We start from the raw sequence: 23,271 nt of genomic DNA on the forward strand, positions 1-23,271 counted from the left end.
GAGCTCGTTGTTTATTAAAAAGTTATTAACAAAAGAAGTTTAATAATTTTACACAAATTTTCAGCTATCTACGCGAGTGTGGACTTCATCTTGACATATATTATATAGATTATCCTTTCCAGTAATCTGCAGAAGATTTTAGCCGTCGCTCGTTGTTTGTTAAAACTTTATTAACAAAATAGTTTAGTGAATGTACAGGGTGGCCCGGGTTTTAACCGACAAACTGCGGGAGCATATTCTACTAGTGGAAATAAGAAAAAATTCTTATATCGAGTTTGCTTAGAAATGCTTTATTACAAAGTTATAAACCAATATTCAAAAGAAATATGAGATAAGTAACAACGGAACATAGTGTAGAATTTGGAAGGTCGAAGATGTTTATGTTATGTGTATTCACATGTTTTCATGTTCACTATGTTGAAACGATTCAGTATGATTGTTACTTTCACAACAGTAGTTATTAGATTTCAATCGTCGTGTGAACTAGTAATTACTATCAGAATGCCAAAAGTGTTTTCAAATGAGGAATACACTGATATTTATTTCGTGTACGGATTCTGTGACGGAAATGCACGAGCTGCCGTATTAGAGTATCAACGTAGATTTCCTAACAGGAGAGTACCAGATAGATTTAAAGCAACGAATTACTAATTCAGTTACTGAGATGCAACAAAATTTTCAGGAATGTCGTACTGTAACAAATTCTGTACTACGTCGATGTCTAGCTTGTATCGATGTGCAAGGATAACATTTTGAAATGCGTCACTAAATCATTGCGTACATAATTTTTATTTTTGTGAAAAAATCCGTTGTTACTTATCTCATATTTCTTTTCATTATTGGTTTATAACTTTGTAATAAAGCATGTCTAAGCAAACTCGATATAAGAATTTTTTCTTATTTCCACTAGTAGAATATGCTCCCGCAGTTTGTCGGTTAAAACCCGGAACACCCTGTATATTTGATGGAATTTTAGCTTTAAATCAGAAATAGGTTTGGATTAGGTTATATTTTCCGAAACTGGAGCCCTAGACACATACGCTCCTTTTTCAGCCCGCTTCGCGGGAGGGTAGGGGGGAGGGGACAGGCCCCGTCGGGGTCCGTGTCGTGTACCAGGTGATCAAAATCTGTACGTGAAATTTGTTACACTAGTTCCGGCGGGGGGGAGAGGCCTCGCCCCTCCTCGCCGCCCTCCCGCGAAGCGGGCTGAAAAACGAGCGTATGTGTCCGGGGCTCCAGTTTCGGAAAATATAACCTAACCCAAACCTATTTCTGATTTAAAGCTAAAATTCCATCAAATATACTCTTTCGTAAACGTATATGGTATCGTACAATTATGCTCATTAAACTTTTATGTTAATAACTTTTTAATAAACAATGACCGCTACCTAAAACCTTCTGAAGGTCACTCAGGACATTGACTTTAACAACAATATGTCAGGGTCAAGGTCTTGATTTGCGTAGACAGCTGGAAATTCGTGTAAAATCATTAAACATTTTTTTATTAATTTCTTCGCTAGGAGGCGTTTCCGCACAAAATCCTTTCACCCACACCTTCCTCATCTCTACCTCTATATATCCTAATAATTTCATGACAATCGGAGGGGGGCTATTCGGAAGTCTAACCAAAAATTCGTCACATATAACGGAAGTGGCAGCAATTCGTCATATCTACAGACTGAAAAATTTTTCTTTTCAAAATCATGTTGAAAATAGAAAACAGAAGCACTTATCATGTTAAAAATAGAAAACAGAAACACTTATCAAAATCATGTCAAAAATAAAAACGGAAACATCAAACACCATTAGTCAATTTACATCTTTCACGAGGAAACAAATTGAAATAAAATAGAAAATTTTTTGAAAAAGTCGAGATATTCGTGACAATATGATACGGTTGACACACTGGAAAACACACCAGTACCGTAGAGCAGCCAACGAGCAACTGATGACAAAACAAAAATATCCCTCTCATGTAATCCTCGCGATCTTATCATAAACAGATAGTAAATTGTCTGTCTTTCTGCAAGTTGATGGAATTGCAACTTTTCTTAATAAAAAACATCTCGGCTATTTCTCTTTTTCTTTTATTCTTTTCTTTATTTAAAATTTTAGGATCAGCCCAGTCAAAATTATTATTATTATGTATTCGATGGTTACTAACTACAGAATGGTTACTAAAATCCTTTTTTATGTCAGCTCTGTGTTCTTTTAATCTTGTTTCGAGATGTCTTTTTGTTTGGCCAATGTAACTTGCATTACAGCTAGAACAGTCAGTTTTGTATACTACACTTCATGCTCCTTCTTCGTTTTATCTTTACCTTTCTTAATAACGCAATCTAACTTTTTTAGAATCGTGTAAAGAACGTCAAAACCGCAACATTTTAGTACTCTCTTAATGCTCTCGCTTGTTTTACCGATATAGGGAATACTTAAGTAATTCGTATCGCTTTTTGAATTTCTACTATCATTATATAACGTGTCACGATATTCAATTGCTTTTAGTCTACGAGTGATATGTCGATTAGTAAAATTCGCAGGATAACAATTATTCTGAAGGATTTCTTTCACAATTTTGAGATTCTGAGTATGGAACCTAGCGTCAGAAAACAGAATAGCTCTGTCTACCAAACTGGTTATCACGCTAATCTTATATTTGCACGGGTGGTTTGAAAAATAGTTTATGTATCGGCCGGAGAAAGTCGGTTTCCGGTACCAGTTAGTAATTAGTGTGTCATCCCTCAGAACCGTGGTGTCCAAAAAATGTAAAGAATTGCTATTCTCAATTTCTACTGTGAATTTTAATCTTGGATGATAGTCATTTAACACATTAAGTACATCATAAATTTTGTCATTAGGAAGGATGGTGAAAACGTCATCGACATATCTATAAAAAACGGATACTCGAAAGTCAAGTAAGTCAAAACATTTAGTCTCAAGGTCGTCAAGTACAATGTCAGCTAAAATCAGTGAAAGGGGGGAGCCCATCGGGCTACAAAAAATTTGCTCATACACCTGTCCATTGAAGATAAAAGTTGTTGAGTTTAGTACTACGTCAATAGCAAAAAGAAATTGGTTTAAAGTAAATACCGTTGCATCCTTAATAGTATGCCATCTATTCTCAATACCCTTCATGACAAGTTCTTTTGGAATGTTAGTATATAGCGACATAACATCGAAAGACACCAACCATTTATTAGGATTAATTTTCATATTACTGATCTTTTTGGCAAATGTCCAACTATCGCAAATCTGAAATTTAGGTTTTGGAATCGATTGCAGTAAGACTCTGTGCAAAAAATGAGCCAGATTATACAACGGGCTCCCTATAGTTGAGACAATGATACGTAGCGAGAAACCAGGCTTATGGATTTTTGGTAGATCGTAGCATCTAGGTAAGGAGCCGCCTGTACAATGAAGGTGTTTATACGTATGATAATCAATAATGCCATTGTTTAACCAAGATTTAACAAGTTCATTAATCTTTGATGTAATGCATTTAATCGGGTCTTTATTAAGTTTTCTATATGTAGTCTGGTCATTCAGTATATTAGACATCTGATCACCATACGTGCTCCTATTCATGATAACTGTAACTTGGCCTTTGTCAGCTCGGGTTACCACTAGGTCATTGTCTTTTAAAAATTTTTTACAAGAATTAAAATTATCAAGAATATAAGTCAAGTTACATTGACAGGTAACAATTATTTTGCCGGAGTCGAGATACTTAGGAGACGCCAAATGGTAGAGTATATATAACTCTCATTAGGCTACCGATATACAGGGTGTCCCATGGGAAGTTGCTGAAACTAAACGATTGGTTCTCCCCTCCATGACTTTAGAACGAATCTTAATGGTCGTCCGTCTGAAGGTCCATAGTTTTATTCTGGTTGTGGTAGAAGCGAGTCTGTGCGCATCAAAATGAGTAATCTGGCGACGGAAGAAAAGGTCTATATTATAGAGTGCTTCTTTTCTAGAGGAAAAGTATATAGCAGTGCTTATAGAGAGTTTCGTACTAAATATGGGAACACATAAAATTACAAACGAAAACACACTGAAAAGGTTAGAATTCATTAATTATTTAAACTTAAGCGTTATGTCACTTCATTTTTTAACACTAAATCTGCATAAAATAATTGTTTGTGTCGTTTTTAATAGAATTATCGATAATTTTATACAATATGTAACTATCCAAGACCGTAGACACGATCTGTCAGGTCCTTTTGTGTTTGTAGCTGTAGAAGAAAATATTGAAGAAATTAAGAATTATTTTGAACATAATGCAAATGCTTCGAAAAGGTGCCCAAGCCCTTCAAATATCAAAAATAACGATTTTTGAGGATTTTACATGAAAACATTTCCTGAACATGCATCCGTATAAAATAACATCTCATCAATTGCTACCCGAACGCGCTATGACAAAACTTGTGGAATTTTGTAAGACAATAAATGTTTGAAAATGGAGATTTTGATGAAAAATTGATAATTTCACGGAGGCACATTTCTGGCTAAATATGATATAAATAATATTTATGTGAATAAGCAAAATTATCGATTTTGGGGGTCGGAAAATCCTAACGTAGCAGCTATTAAAAAGGTCATCAGTAATATTAAAGACGACATGTTAGAAAAAGTTTTTACGAGATTGCGTAAAAGAATTGAGTTTTGTACTAATTCAGATGGTGCGCACTTCGAAGATATTTATCACTATCTTATTTGATCATTAGCATATTTTTATCATTTTTCATCAACAAAATAAATTGATACACAAACATTTTGTTAAATTTTATTTATACCCATTAAAAACTGCAGACTTTCCTTTTTCAACGCACTTTATGTTTTTACAATCACTGAATACATTTAAAAATGACAGCTGATTAGTTTTAGCAACTTCTCATGGGATACCTTGTATAAACATTGATTCATATTCATACATTCAGGTAAACAGCTGCATATAAGTTATACGAAGAAACAGATCTACAGGCGAGACCCATTTAACGCTCCGAGTACGCGCAGGTATACGCTTGACGCCCAGCTGCTCCAGGGTCTGTATCTCTGAAAATACTATGAATTTCGATCTAAACCTTTAGGATTATATTTTTCACATGTATTACTATCGATTAAAACCAAAAATCGATTTTGTGATCCGATAAAATAGGTTTTTCCTTTAATACTATTTATCTAGTTGAGAGATTTCAAGGTAATATTATATTATATACTAATTTAATTATTTTGTAATTTAAATTGTTATTTCTTTGTAATAACCTAAAAGTAAAAAACATAATCCAGAAGTGTATATATATGTAATAAATACAATCAATATACCATTATATTTTATGGACGTACAAGTCAATAAGTTTAAAACACTTGACTGACAGTGCCTATGGCTTTTATCTTCTCACATATTGTAAAAAAGAATAAGATATTTCATATTACAAATTGTGTAAAATCATAATAACATTACCTTTTTAACCAAGAAAGAAGAACACGTTCAAAGAAGAAAACAAATGATATCAAAAAATTGCGCCAACTACAAAAATGAGTAGTTATGAGAATCAGAAAATCTGTCACTTTATTATTATCTATACTACATACAGACATGCATATATACTTAGATGATATCGACTATGAATGCAGAAGAATTATTTCAATACAAATAAGTATTTTTTTCAAAATACTTGGCACTGCTAAACCGCATTAATATGTTAATTGCGTTAGTAATTAAATCCTTATAATCTACAGATTAAAAATTCCTTACAATCAAGAGACACGGTAGTGTCTCGCGTCAAGTATACGCGCAGCGCGAGACCGCACCGTGAATCTTTTATGCGTCGATGAGCTGCGAATACCCGAGATTATCAGATTTCAAGAACGGCTGAATTAATCAAGTTCTGAGTAGGCTCAATCAAAAGCTTGGGTGTGATTTGCATAATAAAAATGTTTTTATTTTTTCACTACGTGCCCTACGAGAGGAGATATTGCCGACACAAAGTCGAAATCGCGACATGTAAGAAACGCAAAATCGAAATCGCGACATGTAAGAAACGTTATTGTCGTCGTCATTATCGTCGACCATCGACATACAGTATGGACTGCGCGATCCGTACATGGAAGCCATGAAAGTGTCCCTCGATTTAGGTTAGGTTAGACGAAGAGAGAACGAAGTGACGGCCATTGCTCTCTTTTTCCATTCTCTATTACACTACTAGTTAGAAAGAGACAGCGATTGGTTATCACCAGTCGCTATCTCTTTCTTTCGGCCCGACATGTTTTTTCTGCCCGCGCGTAGCCCATACTATACGTCGATGTCGTCGACCTACGAAATTGTTGTACAGTTGCAACTTCTGCCGCGAGAGAGTGCTAGTGATATATCTAGATACTTTGTAATTTATGGTTATAGATCGAGTGAGCGAACGAGAGAGTGAAAGAGCCAGCGAAAGTGTGATCGAGCAAGTGATTGAATGAATGAGTGAGAGTAATAGCGTTTTCTACTGGGAAAACTGGTGCAGCACTGGTGCGCATTGAGTACAAGTTTAGTGCACTCTAAATAATAAGTGTTTGCAATTCAAACACTTTCGTTGTCGCCGTTTTCAAGATGTTTATTAATGTTTGATTTATTTCAAACATTTATAAGTGTTGGGTTTGTGGTTGGTGTTTAATTATATTACACGCGTAAGGTGTTTGATTTTCTTATTAATTGACATTTCCTGCAAATAAAATGTTTATATGTTTTAAGTCTAACGAATTTGTTGGCGCGTAGTGGATGAATTGGTTCCTAGAGCGAGAGGAACCAATTCATCCACTACGCGCCAACAAATTCGTTAGACTTAAAACATATAAACATTTTATTTGGTCGCGACCATCAGATATTGCCAGTGTATCGCGATTTAAAATCCTTAATAAATACCTTGTTGGGCAATTCTTGCTCGCGAGAAACTGCGCCGCGAGCGCCATCTGATTTGTTGAAATTTTGTAAGAATTCAGTGCTTAAGTTTGTGTTTGTTTCATAAGTGTGTAAGTAGAAAGTGTTTGAAATATAAATCTGTTTGACTTTCTAATAATCAAACACAAATTGTGTTTTATTTTGTTCCCGTTAAAAATCAAACGTATATATCTGTTTAATTTGACTCATGTTTGATTTTAGGAAAACAATTGTAATATATATACAGGGTGTCCCGGGTTTTAACCGACAAACTGCGGGAGCATATTCTACTAGTGGAAATAAGAAAAAATTCTTATATCGAGTTTGCTTAGAAATGCTTTATTACAAAGTTATAAACCAATATTGAAAAGAAATATGAGATAAGTAACAACGGATTTTTTCATAAAAATAAAAATTATGTACGCAATGATTTAGTGACGCATTTCAAAATGTTGTCCTTGCACATCGATACAAGCTAAACATCGACGTAGTACAGAATTTGTTACAGTACGACATTCCTGAAAATTTTGTTGCATCTCAGTAAATGAATTTGTAATTCGTTGCTTTAAATCTATCTGGTACTCTCCTGTTAGGAAATCTACGTTGATACTCTCGTACGGCAGCTCGTGCATTTCCGTCACAGAATCCGTACACGAAATGAATATCAGTGTATTCCTCATTTGAAAACACTTTTGGCATTCTGATAGTAATTGCTAGTTCACACGACGATTGAAATCTAATAGCTACTGTTGTGAAAGTAACAATCATACTGAATTGTTTCAACATAGTGAACATGAATACATGTGAATACACATAACATAAACATCTTCGACCTTCCAAATTCTACACTATGTTCCGTTGTTACTTATCTCATATTTCTTTTGAATATTGGTTTATAACTTTGTAATAAAGCATTTCTAAGCAAACTCGATATAAGAACTTTTTCTTATTTCCACTAGTAGAATATGCTCCCGCAGTTTGTCGGTTAAAACCCGGGACACCCTGTATATAGCAATGTTTGATACGAAAGTGTTTGAAACTCAAACGCATTTCCACTTGCGTTCGATAAATCAAACATTATTTCTGCTTAAATGTGTATAATTCAAACACTTACGATGAAGCGATTTTAGAGTGTGTTTCACTGTGAAAATCAATTCACATATTTTTAGTGTTTAATGTTCTGCTGAAAAAACTGATGCAAAAAATTACACTGAGTACCTTTGGAATTTTTTGCACAAGTTTTATTCGTCTCACTCTCACTCACAATCAGTGCACACCAGTGCTACACCAGTTTTCCCAGTAGAAAACGCTATGAGTGAATAAGTGGCGTGCGTGCGTGGTCAAAATGACGGAATCAATACGGCGGACGAAATTTTAAAAATCAAACGGATTGGCTTGAAACTTGTTACTCGGGAGTTTTTGGGGTCGCCAATTATGAATCTGAAGTCAAAAACACAAAATTCAAAGTGGCGGAATCAATACGGCGGACATAATTTTAAAAATCAACCAGATTGGCTTGAAACTTGTTCCTCGGGAGTTTTTGAGGACGTTTATTACGAATCACGTCAAAATAACAAAATTCAAACTGGCAGAATCAAAATGGAGGACGTAATTTTAAAAATCAAGCGGATTGGCTTGAAACTTGTTATTCGGGAGTTTTTGAGGTCGCTGATTACGAATCTGAAGTCAAAAACACAAACTTCAAACTGGCATAATCAAAATGGAGGACGTAATTTTACATTATGATTAGCACTGATACTCTAAACCAAATTTGCTCCTATTTTATTATTATAAGTTAACACTACAAAATGTATATCAATACAAAATTACCTTTTTAAAAAAGGTAAAAAAACCGCCAAGAATACGCGTGATTTATGCCTCAAAAAACCCAAATGGTAGTGTATCATTCTAGGATCCTATTCTAATCCTAGCGTAGTTTTAATTCTCTTTAAATATTATTATAGCAGTTTTTCACAAAACTGAAATCTTCAAATTGTATTAATTGCAGAGAGAATGTATTATCTCGAAATTTAATTATTGTACAACTATTTAAAAAAACCCAAGTGGTAGTATCTTATCAATTACAAAGAGAATATATTGTCTTGAAACATTATTGTTGCACAACTACTTTTGAAAAATAAAAACAAAGTGCTACATATCTTTTTATTGTCACTCAAGGATCTTCCTCTTCCAACCCAAGTGGTAGTAGCTTTCATTTATCACTTGGATTTTAATTTTCTTTGAATTCTAACAATGGAAGGAATAGAAAACGTAAAACGTAACAGAAAAGAATAAAAGAGGTTAAAATACAAAATGTAAAAATTTTATTGAAATTAAATAATATTTAGTTAGTGCAAAATACTTGGCGCTGTTAGACCGAGTAGTATGAAAAATCTCTCTTTCTCTCTCTTCATCGTTTAGTGTTAAGTGTGCGTCCGTTTAATTTAGGTTTATATAAATAAGCAGTTCAGCGTTTAGTATTAAGTGTGTATACGTAAAAAAAACATTTCAATTTATATGAAAACAAGCGGTTTGAGCTTTAGTAGGCGTGTGTACGTGTATTAAAGAGCAGAGGCGAGGTGTAGACGCTGACGAGGTCTAGCAGCGCCAAGTATATAGTACTAACTAAATATTATTTAATTTCAATAAAATTTTTACATTTTGTACTATAACCTCTTTTATTCTTTTCTATTACGTTTTACGTTTTCTATTCCTTCCATTGTTAGAATTCACAAAAATTAAAATCCAAGTAATAAATAAAAGCTACTACCACTTGCGTTGGAAGAGGAAGATCCTTGAGTGACAATAAAAATATATGTAGCAATTGGTTCTTATTTTTTAAAAGTAGTTGTGCAACAATAATTTTTCAAGACAATATATACCTAGCTAACCATTTGGTTGCGTATTGTTAGTAACCGAATAACAATTTCCTGCGAAGTGAGACAGCCAAAACCAGGACCTACTGTGTCCTCGAGTGCGCCCCAATTGCAAGCAAAAGTTGAAATCATATCCTAATCCTCAAATTGCGTCAATACCAAAGCAGATCGTCGCACTAGCAGTGCAACGACAGATCGCCAACAAACCGATAGCAGATTTGTCAACTGCAGATTGACAACATATTTGCATCAAATGCTCAGCAGATCTGTCTGTAGAAATTACGGCAAATTGGCGACAAACGCGTAGCAGATATATCTGCAGAAATGACAGCAGATTGACACCAAACGTAGAACAGATTTATCTCTGGTATGCATAATGAGAGTTATTTATTATGTTTACGCCAGAAATATTTCTATGCCAGAAATTAATTTTTTATATTGGTCCAATATTAAAAATAATCTGTTTTTTAGCCAATACTTAATTATGATTAAATGGGCAAATTTAATAACTTCAGATGCTTGCGGCGTGCGTGGACGTTGTCCATGGGAACCTCTGTGCTGCAAGTGCAAAAATTCTCAAAAAAATTAATATTATCATGCCAAGGCGCGTATATTAACTTATATAACTGTCAAGCTAAATCTTAACGTCGAGTAAGAACCCATTCTAGTGTCGCTTGAAAGTTCATCTTTACCGCATTTAATGATGCTACTCATCCTGCTAAAAACTGTGTACAACACTCGAAGCCGGCAATGTTTAAAAATCCTACCTATTCACTGGCTTATTCCTTTGATGTATGGAATCGGCAGAGATGTTATTTATCAAACGTAGCAGTAACGCGATCAATCTGCAAAAAGATACGGACAGCCTACCCGGTACATACGATCTTATTTTGACAAACATCTCATCGTCTCCTTGATCACACTTGCTTGTTGACTGCCACCGTTCAGTGACGTGTCTCCGCAAGTTCGTTACTTCGATAGTGTCTTATGTCTTTTTTAATCAGTAAGTACTTGCAAATTTCTTATTAGCTAATTTCAGTGATGTAAATTATTAATTTAATTATGTATATTTTAGAATAAGATATTGTATGCTTGATAAGGACCGGAGTAAAGGTCGAAACGTAGCGGTTTTTTCCAATTAAAATACTGCCAGTGTGGTCGTGAAAATACGTTGTCGATTTTCTTTAAATAGTTGTACAATAATTAATTTTCGAAATAATACATTCTCTCTGCAATTGGCGCAATTTGAAGATTTCATACATTTTTGTGAAAAACTACTGTTACGTCCAAGAGACTCCACGGTTTCTCGCTTCCACAGGAAATATTAAATTTAGAAATAGAAAAAATAATAATCTAACGAACTCCCCGTTGCGGAGAGTGCGACCGCACGGGTGCAGGGGCCAAGTAGTTTCAACAAATGTCACGAAGTAATGTACGAAGTATAAAACTTACAAACTTGACGCCTGTGCCCAGCCGAAGTACTTGTTAGGCTAAGTATATCTGGGGTAAGCAGCTAAAATCACTTAGCGAAGACCGCTTCAGATCGGGAAAAGTTGAACGGCATTTGAGAGACGTCACCCGCTGACGGCAATACAATAATCCATCTAATTTTAATACCGAGAATTCCGCCATACATGGGCAGCCGCGAACCAGATATGTGATATAAATAAGTCCGGACGAATGGAAACGGAAGTCTGGATTGTTATATGTAGGGGTCGAAAGAGGGGTCATCACAAGTGCCGCACTTTAATTCTCGAAAGCAATACTATAAACTTGTCAGATATCATGCTAATTTCAGAAGTAACAAACGTTGGTTCGTTAGAAACAAATTTTTTATATTTTTCTCGGAATCAGAATAACCCCCTCTTAAGCTCTTTCGGCCCTATACAGGGTGTCCCACTTTAACTTTCGCGCTTGAATATGTCGAAACCACGGCAATTTCGGGAAAAATGTTTCAGACAAAAGTTGCAGGGTTGGAAGGGGGCCATTCAGTGGCGGTAACAGATTGGTCATTCGGGTCATTTTCAAGGTCATTTGAAGATCAAGTCCAATTTTTTAAACAGAAACCTATACTTTTTATTGCAGATTCTGATTCTCCGTCGAAAAGTAAGTAACTTTTGTTCGCAACATTTTTTAAAAAACGCCCTCTTTATCCCGAAAACTCAGGTTCAACCTTTGGCAAACCAATGATAATAACTCGCTTTATAAAAGACACTGAAGTTGTTTTTAGTATTTTACTGTTTACCGTCAGTATTAGCGTTACCCAGTGTGCACCACGTGGAGGTTGCTGATCGGATTTGCACCTTGTGGCTCTGAAAAGGGCCGATTGTTCCGCTTTACACTAAGAAGCAATACGTAATTTCAGAAGAAGAAGTATATTATGTTTAGTAAATGATGGAGGACATTTTGAACATCTCATGGATTAGTGTAAAGCGGAGCAACCGGCCCTTTTCAGAGCCACAAGGTGTGCAAATCCGATCAGCCACCTCCACGTGGTGCACACTGGGTAACGCTAATGCTGACAGTAAACAGTAAAATACTAAAAAAAACTTCAGTGTCTTTTATAAAGCGAGTTATTATCATTGGGTCGCCAAAGGTTGAACCTGAGTTTTCGGGATAAAGAGGGCGTTTTTTAAAAAATGTTGCGAACAAAAGTTACTTACTTTTCGACGGAGAATCAGAATCTGCAATAAAAAGTATAGGTTTCTGTTTAAAAAATTGGACTTGATCTTCAGATGACCTTGAAAATGACCCGAATGACCAATCTGTTACCGCCACTGAATGGCCCCCTTCCAACCCTGCAACTTTTGTCTGGAACATTTTTCCCGAAATTGCCGTGGTTTCGAGATATTCAAGCGCGAAAGTTAAAGTGGGACACCCTGTAGAAGGGGAACAATCTGGCCAGAGGATTGCATTTGATAATCTGGATTCAGCACGTAGGAAAGTTTCGTTTCCGTCATCGGAATGTCGCGATAGAGTTCTGCCACAAAATATAGTCAGTGAAAAAACTTCAGTACATACGAAAAGTTTCGTTTCCGTCATCGGAACGTCGCGGTAGAATTCTGTCACAAACTAGAGTCAGTGAAAAACTCCAGCCCAAAGACCCTCTGGCCGGGTCTGATCGAAGGCAGCGAAACCGAGATCTCCATCCGAAGATCAGCATTGAAGAGAGTAAAGCCTACGGTACACGATGCTTTTTTTCGTATAAATCGCATGCGAGGTATCATGCTAGCAGTCATAGCTAGCCAATTCGCTAACACTTTCACGGCATGCGTGCTACTATGCGTGCTAGCATGTGGGTTTTTGCTGATAGATCCAATGCTATTTTTCTTGCGTATTTTGTTGACTGTGAAAGGACTACTGCAAAGGATCAAATTTTCTGCGGTTAGGAAATTTATTACATCGTGAAATTGAAACGTGAAATAAGCAGCCACAACTCTCATAACGCATACATAATTGAAGGTTTCGTAGCCAAGTGGCGAGTACGCTTGTACTTTTAACTTTTAATTTATTTACTGAAGACAGGTCAAGAGAATTTTTCACAATTATGATAGGTTAGTTAGAAATTCCCTATCAAATAGTCAATACGCTCATTTCTCAGAAATAGTAATTGGTTCTATCAAATATCAATCCAACTCGCAAATAAATCTACATGTGTGAAGCCAAAACTAGCAGTACTACTATCTCAGCAGCACGCAACGTAGCCCACAGAACGGCACGCAACGAATCTATCAGCAAAACCAGCAGTAAAACAAGCACCGTGTGTGTTAGGCTTAAGCAAACCTTCCATGTAAATTTTATTTTTTTCCCTTCTTACCGATTCGCGCCTTTTATTCTTGCTTTATCAAAGAGAGTTTATTCGGTTTTATCGTTTTAAGTGGCCCATATAAATCGCGGACGCAGAACCACGACTTCCCCACCGGAAATATTGTCTACCAACCAAACAGCAGCCTCCCCCGAACCGGCAGCTAGCGACAACCCACCTCGGTCCCCCTATCGCGAATTTTTCGAGCGTTTATCTCCGTTAACTATAGACATTTCGTCTCCTACTTCCTCGACACACCCTAAATCCACCTTCTCCGCCCTGCTGGTCCTCTCTCTCTCCCCGAACTGTCCCCTCGATGGTACTCACCCATCCCTTTTCCGGAGCTCGACCAGTATCTCTCAAATAATTTACAAAACGCCTTTGCTGAAGAGTGTGAAGGGAATTACCCATTCCCCCACCGTCTCCAGTCTCGGAAAACACCGAGATCTCCGGGCTACCTTTCCCGACCATTTCCGCATTAAGGGAATTTTCCCAAGTCGCTTTCCAATTATTATGTGAGTATTTCCTTGATTTTTTCCCCACCTACTCCTTTCCCCTTCCGCCTCACACCCTCGTTTGCGGACCTGAATCAATCAACGTACCTGCCCTCAGGGACGCACTCAGGCGCGCTAGTCCTGATACATTGGTTCCTTTTATCACCAGGAATCGCGTCCATCCCGTTCTTATCCCTGCATCTTACGTTCGCGAATTTTTATTAGATTTTTACTAAATACCCCGTAACCTAAGCGATTTAGACATAGAAGTGTGAAATCGGAACCTTTGTTTTACAAATTTTCAAAATTATAATTTGTTTTATTAATTTAAAGTTTGCGTTTAATCATAAGAATTATAATCATGTTTAAATAAGATTTGTAATCCAACTTCAAGTTCATTTTAAATTATAGTTTTGTTTTGTATCTTTAGAAATTATTTATTTTTGATTAAGTCTCTAATGTTTTTATTAGACCAAATATAACAATGTTAATTTTGTAATCACAACAAAATTACCTTTTAAAAAAAGGTACAAAAAAAGCGCCAAGTATACGCGCCTGAAGTTCTTTCAAAAAAGGGCTCTACAAAGCTAATGATATGAACAAATTGCGCCAACTACAATGGGTATTTATGTAAACCAGAAAATCTATTACTTTATTATTACTCTTTGGTCGATAATCATTGTTGATTCTGATTTAAGACCATCTTAATTAAGTACAATCATAAAATATTTGAAACCAATCACACAGTCGTATTAGCATCTTAAGACATTACTTCAGATCGTCTGGAAATAAGAATGGACTATGAATACTAGCCTTTGATATTAAAAAATAAAGGACATAATAATATTAAGCAGATATTTTTATACGAATACATATTTTAATATATAGAAATATATTTATTAATACAAATAAGTGTTTTTTTCAAAATACTTGGCGCTGCTAAACCGAATCATTATATTAATTGCCTCATTCTCTTTCTTTCTCTCTTGTGAATGCGTGCATGTGTATGTATGTGTGTGACATTAGAATTAAGCATAGAATAAGTTTAACTACATTTGTACATATATGTATTTCAGCAAGTTGTTATGTAATTTAGAGTTTAAGGAAATTATTGTAATCTTTAGATTATTTAAATACTAAGACAATTTTTGATTCGGTTTAGCAGCTCCAAGTATTTTGAAAAAAAAAACTTATTTGTATTAATAAATATATTTCTATGTATTAAAATATTTATTCGTATAAAAATATCTGCTTAATATTATTATCAAAGGCTAATATTCATAGTCCATTCTTATTTCCAGACGATCTGAAGTAATGTTTTAAGATGCTAGTACGACTGTGTGATTGGTTTCAAATATCTTATGATTGTACTTAAGATGGTCTTAAATCAGAATCAACAATGATTATCGGCCAAAGAGTAATAATAAAGTAATAGATTTTCTGGTTTGCATAAATACCCATTGTAGTTGGCGCAATTTTTTCATATCATTAGTTTTGTAGAGTCCTTTTTTGAAAGAACTTCAGGCGCGTATACTTGGCGCTTTTTTGTACCTTTTTTAAAAAGGTAATTTTGTTGTGATTTCACACATTTTGTAGTGTAAAGTATGTTATTCTTTTTTATAATATATGAGGAGATAAAAGCCATAGTCCTGTCAGTCAAGGTTTTTAAAAGTATTAACTTACATGTTTCCTATTCTAAAAGAGGCGTGTTAACTTCGTGAAGTTCTTTTTTATCGAATAGTTGAGGCCTCCTTTCCGCGATGCTGATTGGTGCTCTTGCTTGGCTCGAACTTCGTGTGACTTGAACTTCGTGTTGCGAATGTCAGAATGTCATAGTGGCTGTCAGTGCGGTTATATTGACAATTTTATTTATTATTTCTTAGGAACGTGAAAACGGCAGCTGTCAATTCTGTCAAATTTGTATATTGATGAAATACGATGAAATAAATATAACACCTTTAACGCCTTTTTTAGAATAGGATTTGTGTTATTTATTATATAATAAATAATAGATGAATATTATTATTCGAAAACATTATTAATGTTGAAAAATAAAATAGCGCGCGCATAGCACTCGCTCTCTCACCCTCTCGCTCTCTCATTCACTCGCTCTCTTGCCCTCCCGCTCTCTCTCACTCTCTCACTCTCTATCGTCATCGACGTGGTGCAACGTCGTCGTCGTCGACGTGGTACAACGACGTCGTTGTCGTCGTCGTCGTCGTCGACGTGGTGTAACATCGTCGTCGTCCTTGTCGTCTTCGTTGTTGACGTAGTGCAACGTCGTCGTCGGCGTGGTGCAACCTCGTCGTCGTCGACGTGGTGCAACATCGTTGTCGTCGACATAGTGTAACGTCGTCGTCGTCGTCGTTGTCGTCGTCGTCGACGTGGTGTAACATCGTCGTCGTCGTCGTCGACGTGGTGTAACGTCGTCGTCGTCGTCATCGTCGACGTGGTGTAACGTCGTCGTCGTTGTCGTCGACATGGTGCAACGACGTCATTGTCATCGTCGACGTGGTGTTGCAGCTTCAAGTGTTTCAGAACATTTTCTATCCCTTTTCTTTGAAGCATCTGAAGCATCAACTGGACCGCAGCTCGCGTCGTACATCCGTACATGCTATCTCGCATCTCTGGCGCACGCGAGAAAACCGATATTAGCTGCTGCCATCTCGTTGAAAAGAACGAACTGTACAAACGACGATGATGATAATGACGACGTTTCTTAAGTGAAATTTGCCAATTTCAGACTTTGCATCGCCATATCTCCGCTCGTAGGGCACGTAGAAGAAAAATAAAAACACTTTTATTACATAATTCGACCCCAAGCTATCCATTGAGCCTACTTTGAACTTGATCCGTTCAGCGGTTATTGAGATCTAATAATCTGAGTATCTGCGAAAGCGTCGCTTCGCGTAACAGTACACGATCGGTCTCGCTGCGCATATACTTGGCGCGAGACACTACCCTGTCTCTCGAAAAAAAAGAAAATTTCATTTATTTAACCACCCTCGTTTCACTCGCTTTCCTCGACAGATCGTACAGGTCCTATCCCTGGTAATAGGGATTCATTTCCCTTACATAAAAGGGATCGACGAGTTAACCGTTTCGACTATTAGGGTAGATCGACCTTAGTCGTTGACCCAAACATCGTATCAGTCAGCTCGAACTCGAGATTCTGCGATTGAGTGCCAACGAACCTACAGAGGCGTCTGGTTGCGCCCTTCCTTGAGCTCACGGAGCTCTGGACATAACACTACTATAATAATATTTAAAGAGAATTAAAACTACGTTTGGATTGGAATAAGATCCTTGAATGATACACTACCACTTGGGTTTTTTTGAGGTCTATGAGCTCATGTGGAATCGTATCGATGACTCGACAGTGTGTGCGTGGGGCGGGTAATGCAGGTGGAGGGGCTTCGCCTTCGGTGCCCTCCACCTGCACCCCCGCCAAAAAAATATAAACAAACTTCAGGAGGTCAACCTCGCCCGCGGTGGACCCCGATTGGCGTGGAATGTCCAAGACACGGACCTCGTCAAACCCATGCGGAATCACTTTATACTAATCATTAAACATTTTTTGTTAACAATTTTGTAATAAACAATGACTGCCGGCTAAAACCTTTTGCAGATTACTTACTTTTGCAGTACTTTAGTAATGTCAACTATGTCCAATTAAAACCGGGCAAAGTTCGCAAAGAAATAATAGTTGCCGACATTGCCCACTGGATGGGCAGTGTCAACTTTGTCCACATAAAATCGGGCAATGTCAGCTAATCAACCATTTCAGCGGTCTTTGCCCAGCAGCGTTGGGCAATACCGACTCTGTACACCTTGCGGACTTTGCCCGTAACATATACAGGCAAACGGTGTACAACTTTTATGTGTACAACTTTCCTGTGTACAACTTTCCTGTGTATAACTGAACGGTGTACAACTTTTCTGTGTACAACTTTTCTGTGTACAATTAAACGGTGTACAACTTTTCTGTGTACAAATAAACGGTGTAAAAGATTAATATCTTTGTCCAAATGCTACTGTATCTAAAATTACTGTCTAACTGCACGGTGTCCAATTGAACCGTGTACAAGTTTCCGTGTCCAAATGAACGGTGCCCATTTGCACGGTGTCCAATTGTACTGTCCAAGTGCACCACTCCCTCCGATAGAATCTATGTCCGATAGAGACTGTGTCCACTCAGGACTGTGTCCGATCGGGACTGTGTCCGATGGAGAATGTGTCCGATAGAATCTGTGTCCGATGGAAACTGTGTCCAATCGGAACTGTGTCCGATGGAAACTGTGTCCAATCGGAACTGTGTCCGATGGAAACTGTGTCCAATCGGAACTGTGTCCGATGGAAACTGTACGTGTCCGATAGAATCTGTGTCCGATCGGAACTGTGTCTGATGGAAACTGTGTCCAATCAGAACTGTGTCCGATGGTAACTGTGTCCCATCGCGACTGTGTCTGACGGTATCTGTGTCCGATCGGAAAATTTCTTTGTGTCCGATGATTAATGTGCGCAATTAGGACTCACTCGTGAGTAGGCAGGGTGCGGGAGGACTTTCCAGCCTAAGTCTATCAAGGTGTTTCCGATAACTGCAGCAATATAAGATCGAGCATTGTCATGCAGAAGGATGATCTTAAATTGATTTGAGGCATTTAATGGTCGGGTTTTAAGCAATGCCGCATCCAAACGCTTAAGGGGGTGGTACGCCACCTTAACAGATTCAAAAAATGGAAAATTGTTTTGCTTTATTTTAATGTTTGAAGTATCTGAAATGTTGGGACAAAAGGATTTTTCAAGATACGAAGTATTTAAAGTTACAGCACTTTGAAGAGTCGCGCGTTCGCGCAGGAAACCTCGTAGCGGAAGAGACCGGGGCCCTGTTTCTCGTTGCCCGAATGAATTTTTTTATGCTTGATGGCTTGAAATCAATATGAAAAGTGTATTATCATCAAGGATCCCTTTATGGACCAAGAATAGCTGACTAAAGATGAATGTAAAAAAATTAGTTTTTTTAACCATAACTTCATTCGAAACTTTAAACGCGTTTTTGTAAATATATACAATAACGGACCCAGCCTCAATGACCTTGACCTTGACATATATTGTAGAGGTCACCTCCTGAGTGACCTTCAAGAGGTTTTATCGTCGCTCATTGTTTGTTAAAAAGGTATTAACACGAAAAGTTTAAAAAGTAGAACGTAATTTTCCGACACCGTGTAAACATTTAAGAAATTACCATGTAGTATATATGTGGTAGAATCCAAATACATTGACTACGGATCAGTCCGTCCTTTTCACCTTCATCAAAACAAGAACTATGTTCTATGTCTGTCAGCGCAAATTACAATACTTCCTTCTTAGTTGACTTTCAGTCGTCAATCCTGATAGCTGTGTGTTAGCAAGTGAACGCAAGATGTTACTTCATGAATTTATAAATCTCACATATAATAAGCAGCAGCTTATTGAGTATTTATGTGAAAAGAAAGTTATTCGCCGAGAAATAACATGTCCACAGTGCAACACAGATACAAACTGGACATATCAATCTGTTGCGGAATCGATTATTAATCCGCGAGATGCCGTCATCTCTCAAACGCGATCGCGACGCGGCGACGTACGTCTTACCGCGCCCCCGATCGGGCTACCTCGCGACTATTAAGGACTGTTCGTTACACCGGTCATGAGCTAGCATCGAAAGTGCGCGCTTGTATCATTTAGGCTAGTTTAGTGGATAGTTTTCTCATGGTGTATGGCTCACGATTGTGCTCAGTGCAATACTCAGACTTCTCAGACTTCTCACAGTGATATGACTACTCATTCGCGGTGCTTGACGTATCAATAATATCGGTAGAGCCCGTGCGCTTCTCAGGCGGCCACGTGCAGTGCACGTGTGCCGCGATCTCGGAACATCTCGAACCTTCGAGAACACTCACGGACAAAGACTTCTCATACGAAGCGACGTGTCGAGTGAAGCGCTTCGGCGATCTACGTGTTTACCTCGCGTCGGCGTGTAAATATTGTACATACTGCGTTTTACAATAAAGACAGAACTCATTAATTATCCGCGCTGTGAGTCATTTTCTTTTTGCCCGTTGTAACGTCCATCTCACCGCGAATCCTACCAGCCTAACTCGCATGTTCTCAAACACAATCCAACTTACAAATTCTACATTGCACTAATAAATACTACAAACAAATTCGTGGACGAAAAAGACAGAGATTATGCTCCTCCGGTCTCGTCCGAATGGAATAACTATGTAGTCGTGCTCCTGCACGCACCTCAACAACAGTGTTCAAAGAACCGCCAAAAACAAAAAGCGGTTCGTCACGTCGCGCGGTGCGCGCATCAGCGCGCCTCGTATACTCATTGTGTTCTGTTCGTTATCCGAGACAACAGTGTAGTTTAGGTTATGAATATTTTTTCCAGTATTCTTTATTTCCAGTCTCTTTTCTTGTGGTGTGGAATTATCAGTGCAGGAAGAAAGGCGTGTGCGACATGTGAAGAAGGTGTGGATCTCGTTTACATCGGAAAGATTTCTCTCGTGATAGTGAGCTCGCGCGCGAAGCCTACGATGCGCTCGCCGGTTACGTAGAGACTCGTGGAGATTCTCAACCAGGTGAGTCTTCTATCTTATATCGGCGATACCTTGCGTGTGCACGTACAAGCGTGGTAGACCGCGAGGGAAGGCGAGGCATTCTGTTCTTTTTCAGACGTGTCATCGAACATAACCTCCGTCCTCGCGAGCGGCGCCGAGGGATTATTTTGCCAGCGGAGGAGATCACGCACGTGGACATGGTTCTACCAGCGGGTTTCGTGGCGTTGCCACCGGCCTTTGAGCATAGCATAGAAGAACCGATGGTCGCATTAGTGTCCGGGGCGTTGTACCAGGTATGTCCTCTCTCTGACCCAGTCTTCCTTGGTGATATCTGGCGAAGAGAGAACATAACCGACGGTTTCTTTTGCTCTCCCCCCTTTTCTGGTTTATGCTGATGTCCTCTGGTGCCATCGACAATTACGCCTTCGTCTTTCTGCGGCATGCTAATTACTGGCTGTCGCAAGTTCGGGCGCTCAGCATCCATCTTCTACTTCAGAAACACAGGCCTTGGTTTCTGTCCTATTTGGGGGAGCTTACGTACCCGCTGCAGCAATCTGTGTCGTTGTCAGGCATCAATGACCGGCGATTTGGACGATACTTGTTTTTCTCTCTTGTCCCGGGTAAGAATTGCCGATGTTGAAGTATCGGCCAATCGTCGCCCCAGAGTTGGTATGCCAAGTCTCGGTAAGCAAGCATGAGCCGAGTATCGGCCAAGTTTCGTCTAAGAGCTGGTATGCCCAGTCTCGGTGACCAAGCCTGAGCCGAGTATCGGTTAAGTCTCGCTTGAGAACTGATATGCCAAGTCTCGGTGACCAGCCTTCGCCCAGAATTGACTTACCAAAACTGGGCTGCCAAAGCTCGGTCAAGTCTCGGTCGAGAATTGGATTGGAACCGGCGATGATTATTGATGTTTAATCAACACTTATTTAAATGATTAATTTATTGAGGATTTTATCAAGAAAAATAATTTCACAATTGTACTGAAAATGTTTTTTTTTTCATTTCGCGAGAAACCTAGAGAAACAAAAGGAGTGGGCATGGTAGTCAGTGGTGCCACACTTGACACAATGAAAAACCGTGTGCGCATGTGGCAGCGAGTCAAGTTTGGTACCACTGATGGTAGTAGTAAGCAAGATCGGTCGTGTAAAAGTGTAAATCAGCCGCAGGCCTGAATTATGGCATCGAAGAATTACGCTCGACTAAAAAAATGGCGACTTATACATAAAAAAATAGATAGTGAAAAAAAGGAAACATACGATGAAAATGAAGCGAGTCATTCTGAAAAACGTCAAGTGTTAGAAAGTAAGGTTATGTTAGAAAGTGAAAACAGTATTTTTAATGCAAGTAATTCCAGTGAATCTCTCTGCAGTGTCCTATCAAATGATAATCCTGATGGCCCTGAAAAACTTAGTGATTCATCAACTATAGACCATTGTCATAATCCAATCTCAGAAGATATCAGTGATGTCTCAACAGCTTCTGCAATTATTGAAAAGCCTATCTCATCTGCTGAACTGCGAGAAAAATTACGTGAATGGGCTTTGAAACATCAAGCTAATATGGCACATGTGTAGTGTCGGATTTATTAGTCTTGTTGCGAGAAGCAGGTTTTTCGACCCTACCAAAAACTGCCCAAACTTTATTACAAACAGATCACCGCCGGATTCTACAAGATATGCTTAGTATGAAGAACGGTGAAATCAATTTATCTATTTGGGTATACAGAAAGGACTGCAAAAATGATCGACCCAAATGTTTACATAGAGGACAACATTTCTATCTTGGTCCATGTAGATGGAATGCAAGTGTACAACTCATCGCAACAAATCTGGCCTATAGCAATAAAAGTTTATCACGAAAATTATATTACTAAACCGTTTATAGCAGGAATTTATTGTGGGGAAGCAAAACCTTCTTCTGCTGAGTTATTTCTTCAAGACTTTGTAGAAGAAGTTAACTTTTTGATTACAAATGGAGTAGAATTAAATGGAAAGAAATACTCGTTTGCAATTATGGCAATTATTGCCGACTCTCCAGCAAGAGCTTTCCTCAAATGCTGCAAACCACCTGGTGCATTTTTTGCTTGTGAAAGGTGTGTCACCAAAGGAATGTAAATTGGAAGAAAAAGGTGTAAAAAAACGAATTTATCATGAGATGCATTGCGACAACGCACAAGAGAATCTTTTGAAGAAAAATCTCATCCAGAACACCATTATCAAAACTCAACCTCTCCATTAATAAGAATAAATAGCTTTGATGTGATTCAATGTGTGGTTCTTGAAATTATGCGCTTGTTTTATTGTGGATGTATGAAATGGCTCGCAGAAAAGTGGATTTTGAGAACAAGTCCAGAACGAATAAAATTAGCCAAGGTCTGAGAATTGAAAAAAATCATGGATGCTCTAAGAAGTGATGTTCCTTCTGAATTTCAAAGAAATCAATTAGATGTGAATCACGTATCAAAGTGGAAGGCCACGCAATTTAAATTCTTCTTAAATTATTGTGGAGGTATAGTACTTAAAACTATTTTACCTAAAGAGTATTACAAACATTTCTTGTTATTTGTTGT

The 23,271-nt window shown here is 37.9% G+C and overlaps 1 protein-coding gene across 1 annotated transcript in view; it reads right to left on the reverse strand.

The window, feature by feature from the left end:
* The window catches only part of LOC105279391 (cilia- and flagella-associated protein 44-like), a 209,003-nt gene that overhangs the window by 49,454 nt on the left and 136,278 nt on the right, over positions 1-23,271 (reverse strand). The gene's annotated exons all lie outside the window — the stretch shown is intronic.

The sequence above is a fragment of the Ooceraea biroi genome, chromosome 8, assembly GCF_003672135.1.
Source record: "Ooceraea biroi isolate clonal line C1 chromosome 8, Obir_v5.4, whole genome shotgun sequence".
NCBI classification, from domain to species: domain Eukaryota; kingdom Metazoa; phylum Arthropoda; class Insecta; order Hymenoptera; family Formicidae; genus Ooceraea; species Ooceraea biroi.